General features: G+C 29.3%; 1 protein-coding gene across 4 annotated transcripts in view; it reads right to left on the bottom strand.

The window, feature by feature from the left end:
* Window positions 1-18,366, bottom strand: part of Lpin (phosphatidate phosphatase LPIN) — a 98,356-nt gene that overhangs the window by 29,563 nt on the left and 50,427 nt on the right. For 2 of the 4 annotated variants that reach the window (XM_065511465.1, XM_065511468.1), the window contains exon 1: window positions 10,670-11,194. The exons of 1 other annotated variant lie outside the window; for it this stretch is intronic. The gene's annotated coding sequence lies outside the window, so the exon portion shown is untranslated. Of the gene's footprint in view, window positions 1-10,669; window positions 11,195-18,366 lie in introns of those variants that run through there. One more of the 4 variants, XM_065511467.1, reaches the window with a different exon arrangement.

Below are 18,366 nucleotides of genomic sequence, written 5' to 3'. Positions count from 1 at the left end.
GAAAGCTTAGGTCCATTCCTTTAAGATATTTTAGGTCCCTTAGTGGGATACGAGTGGGATATCTATCAAAATAAATATTTTGTAACTCAAGATATACAATTTTTGATTTTTTGGCAAAATCAAAAACTTTTTTGACTTTTTTTTAAAATGGGCCCTTTTTGTAATTTTTTTTTTTGCTATAAAGAAAGCTTAGGCCTATTCCTTTAAGATGGTTTTGATCGCTTAGTGGGATGCGAGTGGGATATATATCAAAATAAATGTTTTGTAAAAATATCTTAAAGGAATGGACCTAAGCTTTCTTTTGACTACAAAAAAAAATTTAAAAAAAGGGCCCATTTGGAAAAAAAATCGTATTTGCAAAAAAAAAAGTCAAAAATTGTAAGTCTTGAGTTAAAAAATATTTATTTTGATAGATATCCCACTCGCATCCCACTAAGCGACCAAAAGGGTCTTCAAGGATAATATCTAAGCTTTTGTTTGACCTAAAAAAAAAGATTAAAAAAGGGTCCATTTTGAAAAAAAAAAGTCAACAAAGTTTTTGATTTTGCAAAAAAAGTCAAAAATTTTATGTTTTGAGTTACAAAATATTTATTTTGATAGATATCCCACTCGCATCCCACTAAGCGACCAAGTAGGTGTTCAAGGAAAATATCTAAACTTTATTTTAAGAAAAAAAAAAAAAAATAAAAAAATAGCGTATTTTAAAAAAAAGTCAAAAAAGTTTTTGATTTCGGAAAAAAAATATTAAAAATTTTTTATTTTTTTTTTTAAATATTTTTTTTCGAAAGATCGAAGAAATAGCTATCTATACTATTTGGAACACATTTTGCTAAGAACAATAGGTAATAAGTTACATGGATAAGAAAAAACCCCTGTTTGACCAAATTGTCAAAATTTTACCCCCTATAACTCAGAGAGTTCTCGACCGATGTTGTTGAAAAATTGTGTCTGAGTTACTATCCAATTAAGCTTGGTGCAAATTTCATCCCGATCGGAAGACATCGATTTCAAAAGTTGGTTCACTTGACATGAAATGCCCCATATGTATACCCTTCTCACGAATGTGCGGGTTATAAAAAAGGAAAAAAACACATAAATTACGAAAATATTTATTTAAAAAACCCAGAGAGCTTAACATAATAAACAATTGGCAATACTTAAATAAATAATATTTAAAATTTAAAAAAAACTTAAGAATTCAAGGTGCAATTTTGGTATTTAAATGTTTAAACAAAACTAGTTTTCAAAACCAAACTATAATTAAACAAAAATATGTATTTAACAAAAATCACAGCGCAATTTTTATAAAAAATTCCTATTTTATTTCTGTACATATTTTTATGCAAAACTTTTGTAATACATGTAAAAAGAATTGAATTTAAATATTCATTTATTGAAAAGATCCGAGCACTTTGTTTACGTTGTTAATACGTTTTGTTGTACATGGTGGGTTCACGTTTTGCGTCAGTTGCCAAAAACAAAAAAAAAAACATGCAAAAATACGCTAAACTAGAAATAAACAAATGCAGCTAAAAACTAAATACATTCAATTAAAATAATAATAAAGAAAACTACACAAAATCTAGCGTCATCATGCTAAAGTCAGCAAAAAAGCTCTACAAATTGCCATTTAACATCTGTAATCTGAAATTTGTAGGAAGAAGAAAAAAAAACAACAACAAACTAATTATATAATTATAAGTAATAGGTAGGCCCGATAATGGTATAATTAAAAATATCTAACAGATGTTTAGTTCAAATTTAAGATGAATATTGATCAATCAAACAGATGGTTAGTTCAAAATTAAATTGTATAAAGTTTAAGTTGAATATTGATAAATCTTGTGGGTAAATTAAAAGATTTCATTTGAACAGCTAATTTCTATTTTGTTTGAAGAATTTTTAATGACTGATTATTTAATTTGAATTTCTATAGAAAACAGCAATATGTACTGGCAATACAAACAAATATTGAAATAATTTCATTACTTTTTATCAGTGTTTAAGTGAAATCCGGGATTATTGTAATTCAAAGCAGAAATGACACATTTCATAGCTAAGAATCAGAGCTTTGAATTAATTAATTGAATTTCAGCTTAATTCATTAAACTCTTAATTCGTAAGTAATTAATGTCAGCCATTCATTACATAAATCCATTGCCAACATCTAATTCTTTAGCTTCATGCAAAGGCTTATATTTGAATAGAATTCAGTCATTATTGAATTAATTCATAACAAAGTTTATTGAACCTTTAAATGATTAAATTTTTGTTAATTCGAATCTAACACAAATTGAATTAAAATATTTATTCTTTTGGTTTTGCACAAGGCGTATTAACAAGGCGACCGCATAAAAACAGCTGTTTCTTAATTCGCCGTGGATTAATGTAGGTCTACTGTCAAACTTTGTTTATGTTTACATTTGTTGATTTTGACATTTCTTCTACATTTAAACAAAAACAAAATGCCTTTTCTTTTTGCATTGTTGAAAAATTGACTTAAGACATTTTGAAATAGATTTTAATTGAAGACAAATTGAATCATTCAATAAATTTTATTAAACAACTTTGTAATTGATTTGAATTAAAGACAAATTTAATGATTCTATGAATTAATTGTGAAAGGAATGAAGTTAATACGTTTGAAATACTAAGGAATTATGTCTAGAAATTAATTCGTAATAAATTATTTAGTGGAATGGTTAACAGAAAAATATTAATTTGATTTTGAGAACTTAATTAAGAATAAATTCTTTCAAATTTTATTGATTTAATTTAAGTCATATTTTTATTAAAATTTTTCATTTAAACAAAACCTGGTTAAAGTAGCTTTTAGTAATGATTTAAACGTGCGTTTTGTTAAACTAGCATTTAGTATTGATTTAAACGTTCGATTGTTAAACTAATTTTCAATATAAACAAGGTTTAAACGATACATTTGCATAGTGGGAAATCTTATATAAAGAGTGAGTCAAAAAAACTTATACTTGTATTAAGTTAAATAAAACTTAAAACGTTCAATATAAAAACTCTCACTTTTATATTGAACGATATTTTTAGATTTTATCCACATTTTCCGGAAATCCTCCCATTAAAGATTTTATAGTTGCTTCCGTTACCTTTTTGGACGAGGTGATCCACTTACGCTTAAAATCGTACATGCCCTGGGATACCTTTCCTGAGTTCTTTATTTCTTTTTTTGCAAAAGCATAATACCTTTTCATAGGCTGAAGTTCTAGGCAAGGGACTTGGCATGATGCCAAATCGGGCCAGAAATATGAAGGTATTTAGTGCTGTTTTAAGATAGGTATAAGCCTTTTTTGTATACACTCCGTAATATATATTTCTGTGTTCAAATAATTTGTTTCTTTTGTCACAACTGCAAATGGCCCCAGCAAAAATTTTGTAATGACAACTAGTTATTTCATGCATTCTTTTGTAAGGAGTGGTGGTTACCCAGCACATTATTTTATTTACTAGAATAAGTACTTATTTTTATACAGGCTGGTAATGAACTTTTGCATTTAGCACAGCTATCTAGTGTGTTTGACTGGAAACCTGTCAAAGCCATTAATTTTTTTGTTCATATCATATTCATTTATATGTTGATGTTAAAACTATTGTTAACTTACAATAAAATAACTCGTACATGGAGCAGTGAGTTAGAAGCTTGACTATCAAACACAAGCAAATAATGTGACTGTTCGATTCCCACACAAGGCAATGTTTTTTGTTTTTTTTTTAGCTACATATTCTTGTTGTGAATTTATTACTTATTTCTCAACTGATTGTAAGTACATTTGTAAGCTTGACCCCTGAATTTTTTAAAAATCTCGAACAACGGTAAGTAGTGTTTCAGTCAAATAATAAGTAGTTATCGCTTTGCTCCAATTATACTTGCTGGCTTACTAGGTAAGTAAAGTTTTTGCTGGGGGCTTGTCGCACAAGAAACTTCTTGGGGAATTTTGTTTGTTTTTTGGTCCGTTTTTTGTTCTTGAACATTATATCGTCCATTAGCCACATAAAAATCTTGACCTGGAAGTTGTGAAAAGTCTTAAAGTACATAAGTTTCTTCATCCATAACACAACTGCTGTTTTGTTATACCCTTCACCTTCATGAGAAGGGTATATATAAGTTTGTCATTCCGTTTGTAATTTCCACAATATAATTTTCCGACCCTATAAAGTATATATATTCTGGATCCTTATAGATAGCGGAGTCGATTAAGCAATGTCCGTCTGTCTGTCTGTCTGTTGAAATCAACTTTCCGTAGCCCTCAAATAACTTACATACACTATACATCAATATCTCCGGAATTCTTCCGGCTCGGTTGCTATTTAAAATCGAGAAAATCGGTCCACAAATGGCTAAGATATAAGGAAAAAACCAGGTCAACCTCGATTTTTGACCTATATCGGGATTACTAAGTCATTAATATAGACAATATGGAATTCTAATGATAGATATTCCAAAGAATTTTACCTCAAATTTTTCGCTCGTTCTTTTGCTTATAAGTTCTTTTCCGCATTGCGATCTGGAACTTTATACGACTTCAACCCAGCATTAGCTTTGGCTCTTGTCACAAAATAATCAGAGCATTTATCTTTAAGACCTACTTTGCTGATAGAATTGTTTGGTGCTCTTCGAAAGATTTGTTTGATTTGTCTTCCTGTTCCAGGTTTCCTTTCAATGTTCAAGTCTTCCTTATACTATATAATGGCTTTGTAAACAGTGTGACAATGAACCTTTAGATCACTAGGCAATTTAGTTACGCAAGTCTCTTGCCCAACAACAAAAAACCATGTAAAATTTTCTTCTCCTTAACCCAACATTACCTCTGGCATCTACAAACACAAGAGACTTGCGCAACTAAATTGCCTAGTGGCGCAAGTATCTTGTGTGATTTTTTTTGAAAAGTTGTAATTATTTTTTCACGTACTTTTTTTCGATGACCATTTTGCCGAAATGAGAGTTTAAAATTAATGATTTAGAAAAGATAATAATATCTGACATATTGGACCAAGGATAAGTTTTGGTTTTCTGACTCACTATTTACGCCTTATCTTTTTTGTGGTGGGTATAAAAATGCAAACATAACTTTGGCTTCCATTTAAGATTATTTCATATAGTTTAACTATACACTGTTTAAATGTAGTTTAAACTTTCGTTTAATTTAAAAACAAGTTTTATAAAACGGGCGCTTAAAGTTTTATTGCATATTTAACGCTAGTTTAGTGTCATATATTAATGAGTACATATTTAAGTATATTTCTCTTTTTTATTATGTATGTTTTTTTAAATTCAATAGCCATAAAGGAAATGTTAAATTAAGTATTATTAATGACAGAAAAATCAGGAAATTAATTAATTAATTATGATTTTGTAAAATATGTGTAAAAAAAATTTATAAAATTTACCACTAATCATAAATTATAAAAAAATTCAATGAAAACTCTTTTGATTTCACACAAGATATCAAAAACAAAACTGTTATTACCCAGCAGTTAAGTAATTAGTCAATGTATCCCTTTTAGACAGTAATTGTCACTAATGTCCTATCACTTGGCTAACTCCAATTATACATTTTGGGTCATTTAACACGTATGTGCCTTTGTAGTGCAGAGAGAAGACACTAATCTAAGTAACCTAGAGTGTAGTCACTTTAAATCGTTTATTGGACAGTCTATGATATTGGGTACATATCATAGACTGTCCAATAAACGATTGCTTGTAAACATGATAAAATAACTAGTTATGTAGCTGATCAAGTAACCAGTTAGGTTGTTAGTAAAGTAACCGGTATTTGAATCCAATGCGTTGACTACTTTGGACTAGCTATCGGACTGTCTCATTGTAATCAAAAGAGGTAAAAAAAGGTACCCTAAATGATGGATAAAATAACTAGTTCGGGACTGTCTCCTAGAAATGCTGGGTACATAATTATTTACTGGTGGTGTTAGTAACATGCTGATTGATAACTTCACATTACAACAGCCATGTAATAAATACAACACACTCAACCACACTCACTACTCATTCTAAGTGTATGTGGCGTGTGAAGTTAACAAACCAAACCATATTTATTTTTTAGCAATGAAAGCAATTTATCAGTTGTGAAATATGTATGTTTGCTTTGTGTTATGTAGACTTTCTTTTTAAAGAAAATTACATAATTAAATAATATATAATAATTTTGGCGTTTTGCGTTAACCGCAAAGTCAAGTTAAACGTTGGTGACACAGAATATTTACTTAAATATTATAAAACAACGAATGTTGATTTGAATACATTTTAATTTCAATTGTTTATTTTTATAATTGCAATTCTAAATGACTTGCAAAAATGTGTACATACATACATATGTAGGTACATATATTTTCTTTGTTTTGAATTATCAATTTTTAATAATATTTAGCAATCAAAGACTGGCAAATGTCTGGGGTCTATTATATTCACTAGAGTTTATAAAATAAATTATTTGCAATAACGAAAAGTCATACTCTATGATATTGACGTATCTATGTGCGAAATGGTGAACTGATGATCGTGTTAATATAAAAATTTCTGACAGTTTTGCAGTTTATTTTCTGGGAGATTTTAAAGAAGTTTTGAGTCTATTATTAGAGTTTATGGAGTTTGCAATGCCGAAAAGTCATATCCTATAATATTCACGTGCCTATTTGCGAAATGGTGAACTGATGATCGTGTTAAAATAAAAATTTCGGACAGTTTTTCAGTTTATTTTCTGGGTGATTTTAAATAAGGTTTGAGTCTATTATTAGTGTTTATATCTTAGTTATACTAATTTCAAACCATTTTAAACCTCTATAAAAAATAGTTTCATTGTTTTGTTTTCAAAAGGTTCAACAACTACTTCATTACCAATAGCTTAACATTTAATATAAGTGATTATTTGAAATGTTTTTATTAATATTAATTTTTTTTTGTTATATTGTAAAATATTCAATATTTTTTTGTACATCAACACTATTTCAATTGTACTCTTACACGCACTCATTCTTATATAAATTGTACATTGAACTTTAACGTTCGCTAGCTACGAGTAGATAATTTATTTTTTTAAAAAAATTCATATTGATACCCCTACATTCAATAACACTAAAACAAACTAAAATAAAAACATTAACTGAAACGCAACAACAATTTCTTTATAGCGATTAATGAGTCAGTAAGAAAATATAATATTATTTATTTTTTGTAGAAAAATCGCACGATATGAAACACAATCATACAATAAAATAATCGTATTTTTTCCCTTTTATACTAAAATTTTTCAACAATAGTTCAACATAGAAAACCTTGAAGAAATAAACCATAAAACCCATAAGCATTAAGAATACTTCAGTTAAATGATAAGAGTTTAACTAACCACTTTACTGTGGTTAAACTGTGGTTTGAAATATGATTGAAAATAGTTTGACTCCGACTCAAAACAAGATGGTGTTCAAGCAATTGCTTTATGTATTGAAGAAGACGTTCGTAATCTGGTTTATCGAACGCAATACAGCCAACGTTCCGATCGATATGAGCAGAAGAGTAGTGAAATAATTAATCCAAAGAATCAATCACTACAAACATGTTTAGGTGGAATAAATTTTACCGTGATATCTCAATTATTTTGAGAACATTTTTTGGTGAATATTCGTCTGTGCGGGATTTACAATAAATGGCGTATCTTTTCGGTTTTTGTTTTCAACAAATTTTTTTTTTTGCTTCGAAAATTTCGTGCCAATAAAGCGTCATATGCGGGAAGTTTTGCTTTACTTCTTTAATTTGAAAAAAAGTGCTGCTGAAGCAAACCTATCGCTCACCAAAGCTTAAGGTGAATGCGATCCATCGGTTTCAATGTGCGAGAGATAGATGGTTTGTTCGGTTCAGAAGTGGAGGTTTTGACACGAAAGACAAGGATCGCCAGGCCAGACAAAAGAATTTGAAGAAAAAAGTTAAAAAAGTGCCGCTGAAGCAAACCTATTGCTCACCAAAGCTTAAGGTGAATGTGTTCCCTCGGTTTCAATGTGCGAGAGATGATTTGTGCAGTTCAGAAGTGGTGGTTTTGACACGAAAGACAAAGAGCGCCCACGCCACATAAAAAAGTTGGAAGACCAAGAATTGGTGGCATTACTTCATGAAGATTGTTGTAAAACTCAACAAGAGTTTACAAAATAATTGGGAGCTACTCAAGCAGCAATTTCAAAACGTTTCCGAGCAGCAGGATTCATCCAAAAGCAGGGAAATTGGGTACCAGACGAATTTAAGCCGAGAGACCTTGAAAGTCGGATTTGCATGTCCGAAATTATGTTCGAACGCTATAAAAGAAAATAATGTTTGCACCGAATCATTACTTGCGATGAAAAATGGATCGTACGTGAATCCCGGCCAACCAGCCGAATCGACTTCAAAGCCAAATATTCATGGCCCTAATGCAAAGCTCTGTATTTGGTGGGATCAAAAGTGTCCTATCTATTATGAGCTGCTTAAAGCTGGCAAGACCATCACTGGGAACCTATATCTAACGTAAATGAAGCGAGCATTGGACGAAAAACACCCAGACATGAAACCATAATATTCAACCATGAAAACGCTAGGCCACATGTTCCAATACCTGTTAAAAACTATTTTTAATAAAGAGGTTGGGAAGTTCTGCCTCACCAACTTTACTGTCCAGACCGTGTCCCGTCCGAATACTATTAGTTTCAATCGATGCAGAACGTTCTCTATGGGATACGCTTAACTTCGGAATATGCCTGCCCAATCGCCAGATCTCAATCCCATAGAAAACTTATCGAATATTTCGAAAATATTTCGAAGGAGAAAAAGGATATCCAAACAAATACTGTCACTAGAATGTCCTAAAATTAAATCTAAGTTTCCATTGTTTTGACAATAGCATAATAATCAGTGCTGAGATTTTCATGCTAATGCATGTTTGTTGTCAGTAATCCAAAATCTGCATAGTTTAAAATTTGTATTGTAATAAACATTTTTGGCGTCTTAATATACAATTATTTGTATACAAATAAAAATGTAATGGGTCCATTATGGATGGAAACCGAACTAAAGTTGCGTTGTCAGTTTTCAAAATGCTATTATAGATGACAACTGACAGCTATCATTTCTGTTGCCAAATTGACAATCAGAAATTTGTAGTTGCCCTGTGGCAACGCAACTGAAGTTCGATAGCCATACATAATCGACCTATAAATTGAAATTAATTTCCATAATTATTAAATATGTTTTTTTCACTTCTTTTAAAAGTTTTTTGTTTTTTTAATTTTGCTTTAATAACTAAAAAACAAGCATTTTAAAATACAATATCTTCTGGGGGCAAATTCTCGCACTCGTAATCGAAATAAATTTCGAAAGCTTATTAGCGTTCGAGTAAAAACTCGTTCGTTATCGAGCACAATCATTATAGTTTTCTACACATTTTATTCGATATCGAATAAGAGAATCCCAAAAATAAAAAAACCTCGCACATTCGAATAAGTATTCGATCGCGTTCGACTGCTGTAATTACCCCCCTGGTTTCAGCACATCATTCTTTATTAATGCATATTTTTGCGAATATTTTACATTTTATGATGCATTTATTTCTGTTTTTATTGCATATTTCTGCATAACTTTCGATTTATAGGGCATATTTTATTTTTTTGGTGCATGAAAATCTCATTCCTAATAATAATGAATACTTTTTAGCTTCTTTTGTAATTTCAAAATTTAAATGACTGGCAACTTAAATTTAATCAGACGGTCAAAACTTGTCTGGCATTTAAAAAATTCAACATTTTTTTTTTTAATTTCTAATCAAACACGTTCTTCTTTTCCTTATTTCAAATATGTATTTAATGGCAAATAAATTATACCTATAGCGTCTATTTAGCAAATTTAAATATTAACGGATATTTAAAGTCTGCAGACAGACAAATAAAACAGACAGCTGAGAAAAAAAACTGCTAATAAATGAATAGCAAACACTTTATATTCATAATAACGAGAAAAAAATACAAAAATAATTTAATGAACTGCATAAAGAAGAAAATAAATACGTAAACAACAATAATAAAATAATAAAAAAAAATAAAAACAAATCAACAGATGTTGTTGCTGGGGCCTTAGAGATAGAAAGAGAGGTTCAATTAATTTACAGGCAAACAAACAAATGAGAGTAGAAAAAAACATACAGGCACACACAAATGATGACAATCAATGCAAATGTGCAGTTTGCGGTGGAGACACAAACAAATGTTGCTGTTTTGTTGTGTTCTGCTTTAACATCTTATTTGCATATGAGATGTTGTGGTTGTTGTTGTTGGAGGTGTATAAAGTGTTAAGAACTAGGGGAAAGGGGAATAGTAAGAAGAAAAAACACAGCGAGAAATCGACAAACAAAAAAAAAACATTTCTTTTTTTAATAAACAAACGTATCCAAAGTCCAAGTCATATGTTTGTGTTGTATTTGCAAAGACAAAAACAGAGAAAAGCAACCATGAATAATAGCAAAAACAAAATGACAAGCAAAATCCATGACTATTAAGAAGAAAGTAGGTATAATAAATGAAATATCACATAATTTTCTAAAGAATTTAAAAATTTTTCAATTTAATTAAGGTTTTTTAGGATTTATAGATATAAAATGAAATAGTTTACCTTGTGTTTATAGGTATTTAAGAAGTATAGCAACAAAATTTATGAAATTGTCTGCAGTTAGTTAAAGATGAAGGTTTAATTTTCTTTGTTGAACTTTTTTTTTAAGAAAAACTAGCGAGCTGCTTCTTTTTAGTTGTTTGTAATTTAATATTTCCAGTTTTTTGTTTGGTTTAAATTACCTCACTTAACAAAACTCACTCTATTTCACCAGGTTTTTTTTTTTAATTACAGCTGTTTTATTTACACAAAACTGAAATCACTAGCAAAATTACAAAACTTTTCCAAAATTTAGTTTAGGTTTTATAAAATCTATTAACAATTTGTGTAATTAACTTGGTTTTGTATGTTTCCCAGTTACTTTTGTGGTTTATTAGGGGTTATTTTTTATATATTTTTTCTTTGTATACTATAAATTTTAGGGGTTTTCCCTATAGTATTTTTGTTCTTTGCGTTATTTTATTTCTTGTAGTTGCTCCGACAAGTGCGATTATTAAACTAAAACTTGCGCGTTGACGACCTCGAATGTTATAAGAAAATAAAACACACAATTCAGACATCATAGCCAACGAATGAACGAACGAACGAGCGAACCATAGCAAAATTCAATAAATATACAACAAATACACCACACAAAAACGTTTTAATCAAATTATACTTATACTACCAGCTCACCACTTACTAACAGCTGAAAAAGAGTGAAAAAATCCATTTAGTAGCTATAGCAGCAGCACTCTCACGAATTGATTATTTTCAATTCTGAAAGCCAACAAAACAACCTCTTAAATACATATTGCACTCTCCTCTAAGGGGGCTTTGCAAAAAAAAAACTAACAATTATAAACAAAAGCTCCCCACTTTGGTTTTAAAATTCTCTTACTTCAAATGAATAGAGTGAATGCGCCTACTCTTAATGATCATTATCATATTCTTTTCACATGAGAAATATGTACGAGTATCTACGTATTAAGCTTTTGTTGTTGGTAATTTAACGAGTACATACATACGTAATTAAGTATAAACACCAACAAAAACAAAACTAGTTTTTCTTGTAAAACAACTTTTCATTATTTCGAATATATACTGGATTTGTTATATCCATATTTCTTTTAGATGTGTGTTTGTGTAAATGTTTGAAATCTAAAGTAGTTTTGATCTTTTAAAGAACATATGATTTACCCACAAAACCAATAACAACAGTAAAATGCCTGTATTTTGATTTGTTTAAAACTGGGGGTGTGTGAGGTACATATATTGTTGATATTGCTTTATTTTTTACCAATTTAAAATAATAATATTGTTTACAACATTCTGTTTTTACTCGCAGTATTTACATATTAATTATTAAATACATAAATCAATTTGTTTCAAGTATTTTGTTTATAATTATTATTGTTTTATTAGTTCCTTGAAAACAATTTAAATATCAGGGTTATGCGAGCCATATCACTTCATGATTTTAAACAAATCGGAAAAATTCGGGCAGATTTAAACTTATTTTAACATTGAGAAATATTCATCTGTGGTCCAACGAAGTATATAAAAGGTATGGCCTGGCCAAAGTCGTTCTAAACGAAATATGGACCGATGACAAAGCCAGTTCAAAACTCACCACAACAAACAGTGACATTTTCGGGACGCTCATGGATTGGTATCGTCCCAAATTCGATAATTTTGTTTGATGACGTACAAATTCTAATGGGCTTCACCGAAAATATGCGAAGAGAAGCGAACAGAACACCCATTCTGTTTGAGCGCTATGGGTGCTCAAAGTAGGGTACCTTCGACATGATAATTTTTTAAACACGTGCAATTTTTTTGGTTTCCCTTCCGATTTCAAAGATTTTTATATTTTTGGAACAAAAATTAACTTATCTAAAAAAACAAGTAAGAGAGCTATCTTATATATCCTTCACCAAATTATACTTCAAAATGCAATTTTTAAATATTTTTGGGCAAACAAAATTTATTTTTTTTTCCAAAGTTGTGTTTTTTTAATTTTTTTTAAAAAAATTTTCTAATTTTTATTTTAATTTTTTTTTTGGAAAAAAAATTTGGGTTAAAAAATATTTTTTCCGATTTTGACCCATTGTAGGTCCAAATTACTATGGTCTTTGTCGTTGCAAAGGCCTTTTGAAATATCTATCATTATATATCCATCTTGTCTATATTAATGACTTAGTAATCCAGATATAGGTCAAAAATAGGTCAAAAATCGAGGATTTTGCTGATTTTAAATAGGAAACTTCACGAAAGCATGTCTGACAGAATTATTGAAGATTTGGATCCTGAAGATATCTGAGGTCTTCAGAAAATTGATTTTAACAGACAGACGGACATGGCTTAATCGACTCCGCTATCTATAAGGATCCAGAATATATATACTTTATAGGGTCGGAAAATTATATTGTGGAAATTACAAATGGAATGACAAACATATCGAGCCCTAGCGCCAAATTATCGTAAGCGACAAAACACAAATTTTACAGGAGAAGGTTTTTTCGATTATTTGGAAATTTATACATAGAATTAAAAATGTTATGATGCGATATAATATAATTTCGTTCAAGCTATTTGTCTATTTTTCAAAAATATTTATAATTATTGACAATTAAAAAATTCATGGAATACTTTATTGAAAAATATGACAAAAAATGTTTTTTATTGAATTTTTGCATAGATACAAATTTTTCGAATTGAAATAAAATATTTATTTATGAATAGTTTTTAATGAAATTTCCCAGTTATGTAAAATTTTCTATTCAAACTGGAAAAATAAAAACGAATTTTGAAATTTGTTATCAGCAATCCCGCAATTCCTAAAAAAGTGTTGAAAAATCCCAAAAATGGAATTTTTTTGTTTTTTTGGTTATAATATCCACACCAGGGTCGGAGTTATCGCAACCCTTTACAAAATAATTAAAAGCATATTGGGCCATCTAACATCGGTTACTATATTTTGATATCGAATATGCGATTTGAGAATTTTTGCCCTAAAGTTTAATTTTACATAAAAGATAGGTGTTTTTTGAATGGACCTGGTCCCTTCGGTAACAAAAATTGTTATTTTTTTTTTCATTTTAAATATTTTATGAAAACTTAGCTTTCAGAAAGTATTAATTCCTTATACATCCTCTTAGACATTTTTTGTGATAACTTAAAAAGAAAAACAGTTCTTTTTTCCCAAAAAATTAGCGAAAAATCGGCTTTTTAAAATTTTTTAAATTCAAATGCATATAACTTTGCACTTAGTCATTATTTTTAAACAGTTCTTTTTCTACTTGACACATACATATGTTGTTAGTCCAATGAAGGAAAACTGGAGAAAATGGGAAAATATTTGGATACGCTGTTATCAAAAAACTGGAGTAGGTTGGGTAAAAATATTGAAAATTTAATTTTCAAATGCGAATATCTCCTAACCTATAAGAGGTAATTGATAGCTAGGATTAGGTCTTTTGTAGCGCTCGATGAAAACATTTTATATGTGTAATTTTTTTGAAATCGGAACACAAACAAAGAAATAGGATCGTTTTAAAAATGTAACATACCCGAGGTGTCCTACTTTGAGGTCCCTTGGTCGCGTCCCTGGTGGACCCATGAGGTCCACATTCCGAACTTAAACTCGACAGCACTTCTTCTTTTCGCATGTGAAATTTCATTCAAACCAATCTAACTGTTTAGAAGTTACAGATTTATTTCCTTCTTTTTTTCTATTCCACTATGTGTCGCTTACGATAAAATTCGTTTACTGTAAAAGGTAAACATTAACTTACGATAAAATCTTACCCCCTATAATTTTGAAGTTATTAACAATTTTGATATTCTGAGAACGCTAAAACATCAGTCGGTCCATAAAATTTTAATTTTTGCAATAAAAAAAAAATTTAGAAAATGTCGCTTACGATAATTTGGCGCTAAGGGCTCGATATATGTATATACCCTTCTCACGAAGGTGAAGGGTATACAAAAAAAAATAGTTCGGAATAAATGTAAATCAAATTGATCCTAATATGTATTTTCAATCCTATTAATATTTTGATACAAATTTTAGTTTTAGAAACTCAATAAATATGTAATAAAATCTTTATTTATTAACAAAACTCAACGTTTTTTAAATTTATCAGTCTGTTGTTTAGAATGATAAATTTAAAAGTGTAAAAAACTTATCAAAGGGAATCCCAAAATTTCTAAAAATTAGAGCGAAAATTTCAAAAAATTTATTTTTTACAATTTCGCCCATTTCTTTCAGGGCTGGGAAAATACTTTGGGGATAAATAGGGAACCTTGATGTTTCCAATACTGCTTTTAATTTTCTGATACCAGCTTTAGGAGTTTAGAACATGTGGTCCAAAGTTGAAATTTTGATAAAAAAAATAGGTCAAATTCCGAAGGGCGTAGGGGCGACATATTTGAATAATAGGACATGTTTTTTATGCCAAAATCTTCTCCGTAAAGATAACTTACAGAAAAACATAAAATTGTTATATGTTCTTAATGAAAGTTTTTTTTGTATTAAACAAGAGTTAAGTCTCCTTTTCGCCCAAAAAACAGCAAAAACTACTATTTTTTAATTTTTATACCTTTCACCCTCGTGAGAAGGGTATACATAAGTTTGTCATTCCGTTTGTAATTTCCACAATATTATATTCCGTGCCTATAAAGTATATATGTATATTCTGGATCCTTATAGATAGCGGAGACGTTTAAGCCATGTTCGTCTGCATGTCTGTCCGTAGATATTTCAAAGGCCTTTGCAACGACGCGTCGCGACGTATATAAGACCATATTAAGTTGGACCTACAATGGGTCAAAATCGGAAAAAAAAATTTTTTCACCAAAAGTTTTTTGTTTGCTAAATATTAAAAAAAAAAAATTTAAAAAGTAAAAAAAAATTTTAAAAATTAAAAAAAAAAAATTTTAAATTTAAAAAATTTTAAGAAAACAATTCGAAAAATTTTTTTTTTTCAAAAAATTAAAAAAAAATTTTGTTTAGCTAAAAATATTTAAAATTTTTATTTTGAAGTACATATAATTTGGTGAAGGGTATATAAGATTCGGGATTATGTAGCTTCGAATTATGTAGCTCTCTTAATTGTTATATTGAAAATCGTGTATTTTTGGATCCACTATTGATATTGATCTGAAATCTTTTTTATGTTAATGATAATTTAGTACTCTACAATGTACGCCCTATATTTTTAAAAATGCGGACTAAAGTATGGCAAAATTTTCAAATATGTAAGTGTTACAACTTGGAGGTTTTATTTGCAATTGAAATAATACGGTTTATTTAAAGGAAATAAACCACCGTTTTTAAAAGGTAAAAACGTAACAGTATATTTTCCGAAACCATTATTTTGGTTGATTTTATACGAAAACCTTTCTATCCTTAATATAACATATGACTAATAATTTTCATTAGCAAAAAACATGAAATGTGTTGTATGTCTGTATTTTTCTAAACAATCTCGAATATTTTGAAAATCATTATTCATACTATACTCAAATACTTACGTATGTAGATGTGTGTAAATACTTTTATAACCTAAATTATTTATTTTCATTGTTTATGGTAAGAATATGTTGGGAAGAAACATTTTTTGTCGCGCAATGAAGAAAACTAAGAAAATAATTTATCAATGAAAAGCAAAATAAAAAGAACTATACAGCAGGAAAGAGAAATAAACAACAATACTGTTTAAATATGTATGTATGTATTTACGGCCGGGGAAGAAAATAACAAGGCCAGACAGTCTATAAGGAAGAAAATGTATAATATAGTAAATAATATATAAGTATGTATAGTATAGTATATTATACTAATCATTTGTATACAAAATTAAAAAAATAAAAAAAGCAATACACGTGAAAGTGTACGAATTCTTACAAAAATGTGCTGTTATTTATTATTATATCGCTATTTGTGAAACTCTAAGACAATTTAGATCTTCTTATCTACTACATCGATCTAGCAAACATCATCAGTAAAAATCTAGTGTCTGAAATTAAATATAAAAATTCGCAATGAGAAAATATCAGTCAAGGTTTACAATATTAACACGGTGAAGGTCACGAACGAGTAAGTTTTGAAATTATGTAATTTCGAAGATATGTTTTCACCAATTTCATTGCTCCGTCTGGCTGTACACGATTATTTCCTAAAATACCCTCGATTACTGCTTTTAGTACATGCCATGCTCTTTTGTTATTCACTCAAAATAATATTCCAATTGGTTTCCGAGATATATTCGTGAGAAAATGTTCTTCGGAAAAAACTAGTTTTAGTCAAAATTGTACATGAAGCATTAAAAATTGTATTTTTATAATTGAAATTATTAATAGATGGTATTTTATTTGCAACCTTGCAAAAAATGTCAAAAAATAATTTATTAAAACAATTTCAAAATATGATGCTTTTAACAGGCTATGTCGTATTGATATGTCGTGGTGGATAAAAAACTTAAAAGTAAATTTATTTTTTTCTTTTAAAAAAATTATAGTCGAAGGGCGAAATATGTTAGTGCTGATCTTTGTAACGTGCAAAAATATTGTCCCAAGATAACTTTCTGAGTCGATTAAGCGATGTCCGTCCGTCCATGTAAACCTTGTAATCAAACTACCGGTCGCAATTTAAAAGATAATTCGACAAAATTTGGTACAAGCATTTCGATTGCCCCAAGCCTATTGAAATTGGTTAGAATCGGTCCATTATTTCTCTTAGCCCCGACACGATTGCCCTATCTGAAAATAGTTTAGCTCTCATAAATGTCTTAGTTATATCTAAACCAAATAAATCACAAATAAGTTTTATATAAGTACCACCAAATGTTGTGACGATCAGTCCATAATTAGTATAGGTCCCATATAAGGCCCACTTCTGAAAATCATTTTAACGATTATAGATTTCTTAAAAAATTTGGTATTCAAATGAAATTCAACACAAATAAGTTTCTTATCGAAAGAAAACTGTTTATAATCATATACTCGGTGCAGGGTATCATATGGACGGACATGACCGACTATACTTTCTTACTTGTTAATTTTCAAATACCGAAATTCATAAAACGGGGTAAATGTGATTCAACATCAAACATTTTTTTTTTAATTGGCCAAGTTTGGATGGTGTCGGAGGGACCTACATATGTCCGCTTAAATGAGCGAAATTTTATTTTACACACTTCTGCTTTAAGTTTTATCTCTGGATCATATATTAATTATACTATATAGTCGCGAAGAAAATTCTATAAAAGAAAAAAATAAGGACTTTTTATGAAAAATTATAAAAAAAATACTGTCCTTTTTATAGGGACGAGATATCTGTTAGCAAGTTTTTATGAATCATTTGAATCATAAGTGGATTTTTGGAGATTCTTTTTTAAATGTGAGATCCGAGGTGACCAACTTTGAGGGGCCACATACTGGCGCCCATTCGGCCTACGAAGCTAAATAACTGTAAAACACCTCCAAAAAAAACCTTTGTTAACCACTGTGCGTAGATTAAATGATCGTGCGATTCAATTGTGTAATATTGATCGGAAAATATATTTCTGAAGGTTTATGAACAAATTTTGGGTGCATGACTTAAAAATGCGGGTGTTTTTAAAATGTTTAGCTTTTATTTTGAAACATTTGTACAATATAAATTTAATCAAAGTATTGGTCATTGTTAACTATGACCTTTTCCCATCTTTCTGGCA

The sequence above is a fragment of the Calliphora vicina genome, chromosome 5, assembly GCF_958450345.1.
Source record: "Calliphora vicina chromosome 5, idCalVici1.1, whole genome shotgun sequence".
Lineage (NCBI taxonomy): Eukaryota > Metazoa > Arthropoda > Insecta > Diptera > Calliphoridae > Calliphora > Calliphora vicina.
The sequence above is the reverse complement of the archived record's forward strand: the minus strand, read 5'-3'. Positions and strand labels throughout refer to the sequence as shown.